This window comes from Megascapheus bottae, chromosome 20, assembly GCF_031878675.1.
Source record: "Megascapheus bottae isolate mThoBot1 chromosome 20, mThoBot2.hap1, whole genome shotgun sequence".
Classification (NCBI taxonomy): Eukaryota; Metazoa; Chordata; class Mammalia; order Rodentia; family Geomyidae; genus Megascapheus; species Megascapheus bottae.
This window is the reverse complement of record NC_143528.1, coordinates 21,060,364-21,063,213: the sequence shown is the minus strand read 5'-3', so window position 1 is coordinate 21,063,213 and position 2,850 is coordinate 21,060,364.

The following is a 2,850-nucleotide window of genomic DNA, read 5'->3' as shown; positions in this document are numbered from 1 at the left end:
AGGGCCTGAGCACTGTCTCAAGGCTTTCTCAAGGCTAGCAGTCTACCACTTGAGCCTCAGCACCACTTCTGCCTTTTTGCTATGGATGTGGTACCGAGGAATCAAACCCGGGTATTCGTGCATGCTAGGCAAGCACTCTACCACTAGGCCAAACTCCCAGCCCAAATTCAGTGGTTTCTGATCACTCTCCTAGAGTCTAATCGGAAGGATTTAGTCATGGCAGGTATTCCCAGGAAAAGCCACACTGCTTGTTGTTTTCCTGGAGGTCCCCCATTGTCCTGAGAATCCTGCCTGTGCTCAGAAATGCAGAGCAGATCCTATACTGCTCAGTAGATCTGTGCATGTACAATGACTACACTGGCATATAGCTACATATAGTTTGTGTGCATGAACTTTTTTAATTCTAAGAAGGACCCTTCCCAGTAACTCTTGATAGTACTAGTGGCAACAAAATATGAATACTACTGTCATAATTTTTTCTTACACTGCAGATAGGTTTTTCTATCTAAAATTATTGAACTCTATCATATTTATATCCAGGGTCTACTCTGGGTCTACTATGCCAGTGTGGTTTTGGTACAGAACCACTATCCAAAACAGAAAACACTGGAATAGAACAAGTTCAGTAATTCCAGTAACTCCCTCCTTATCAATAAACTTGGAAAGAACATGGAGAATTTGGTGTCCCTGACTGATCACGGCCTAATGGCCCACATCCTCAGGTCTCCATTCAGAACAAACATCCCAAGAGAGCTTCTTGGGCAATGTCAGTCAAATTTCTCACCCAACCACACTATCTTCCTTGTGCTGCTACCCCCACCCTGCTCGCTCACTCGCTTGCTCGCGCTCTCTCTCTCTCTCGCTCTCTCGCTCTCTCTCGCTCTCTCGCTCTCTCTCGCTCTCTCGCTCTCTCAGTCACACACACACAAAAAGAAAATCTTTGCCATGCCATTTATCCCTAAGAATAAGAGAAAATGTCAGTAAATCTCAGTTTACTGAAAGCCACCTAGAGGAAGTACAGAGCAAAATAATAGTGTTTCATTTAACACACTGGCAAGATTCTCATGATTTTGTTTTTCTGTCAGTCCTGTGACTTGAACTCAGGCCTGAGCACTCTCCTTCAGCTTTCTCAAGGCTAGAGCTCTACCACTTGAGCCACAGCACCACTTCCAGCTTTTTCTATGTATTTGGTACCCAGGAATTAAGCCCAGGTCTTCATGCATAATAGACAGGCACTCTACCACTAGGCTAAACTCCTGGCCCTACTGTGAGTTTATTTTTTTTTTGGAAGAGAAAAAGTGTAACTGTAGTTAGATAATACATTCTAGGTGAGATTTACTGCACAGTCCCTGGACAAGTAACTGGTTTAACTTATAGTGTAAGCTTTTCTAGGTTAACTAGATGTAAGAATAAAGGCAAAAACTTTCATTTCAATTTTTATTTCAAATGAACCTGAGGAGATAGTATTTGTACAACCAATAAACGCACAAGTATCATTATAAAGAAGCAAGTTTAATTCTGTTTTTAATTTAAAAAATAATGAATAAAGCCCTGTACCTGATTAATAAGTAGAATAAAAGAGAAAGGGGGGTAAAACTTTAGAAAAACATATTAATTTTAAATAGGGGGAAAATTCTGCATATGCATAGTATATTCCATGCATCATATGTCATTACTCTTTTACACAGTAGAAATTTACAATAAGACTTTGTGTCAACTCAAGTAAGTTTTGAAAAAGAAAAGAAATGTAAAGGAAAGATACCCTTTTCTACCTTTACTATTAATATCCTTCAGCATGTTCTTTGTTGGGAAAGAGCTCTACATAAACAGGCTCTAAGTTCCCTCAACACAGGACTGAAGGGCTGGGGAAGTTTTCACTTAGGATATAGTTTGGCCACCAGAGGGCAGCATAAGGGCACTGATTTCTTGGAGAATAAAAATGAAGAAGCAGATAGTGACTTACTCAACAAATAATTATTAGTACCAAACATAAGATTACATTCGCTGGAGGACAGAATAAGAGCAACTGGTGTCAAAAGTTTCCTGCTTCCAAGTTTCAACAAACATTACGTTTTTCTCTTTCTCACATCTGGTCACCGTTCCTCTTATTTATGGATAATTCAGATGAGGTATTGATCATTTCCTAAGTGGGAGGAAAGGTGTCAGCAGGCACCAGTGGCTAATGCTAGCAACTCAGAAGCTGAGATCTGAGCATCACAATTCAAAGCCAGCCTGAGCAGGAAAGTCTGTGAGACTTACTTCCAATGAAAACTACTGAAAACATAAGGCCATATAAGAGGAGGCTAAGTGAAATGAATTCCAGGATATGGAAACAAGAGATTTATTTATTTAGCCAATCCTGAGGCTTGAACTCAGGGCCTGAGCACTGTCTTTGGGCTTTCCTCAAGGCTAGCACTCTTACCACTTGAGCCACAGCACTACTTTCAGCTTTTCTTTTTTTTTCTTTTTTTTTTTTTTTGCCAGTCCTGGTCCTTGAATTCAGAGCCTGACCACTGTCTCTGGGCTTTCTCAAGGATAAAGCTCTATCACTTGAGCCACAGCACCACTTCTGGCTTTTTTTCTGTGTATATGGTACTGAGGAATCAAACCCAGGTCTTCGTGCCTGCTAGGCAAACACTCTAGGCCAAACTCCTGGCCTACTTTCAGCTTTTCTATGTATGTGGAACCTAAGAATTGAACCCCGGTCTTACTACATGCTAAGCAAGCACTCTACCACTAGGCCAAACTCCCCGTCAAAAGATTTAATTTTGTTATTGTTGTTCTTAATGTACTATATGAAGTTATTTCTTTTTCCCCCTTATGGTTTATTTCATATTGTTACTGTATCTG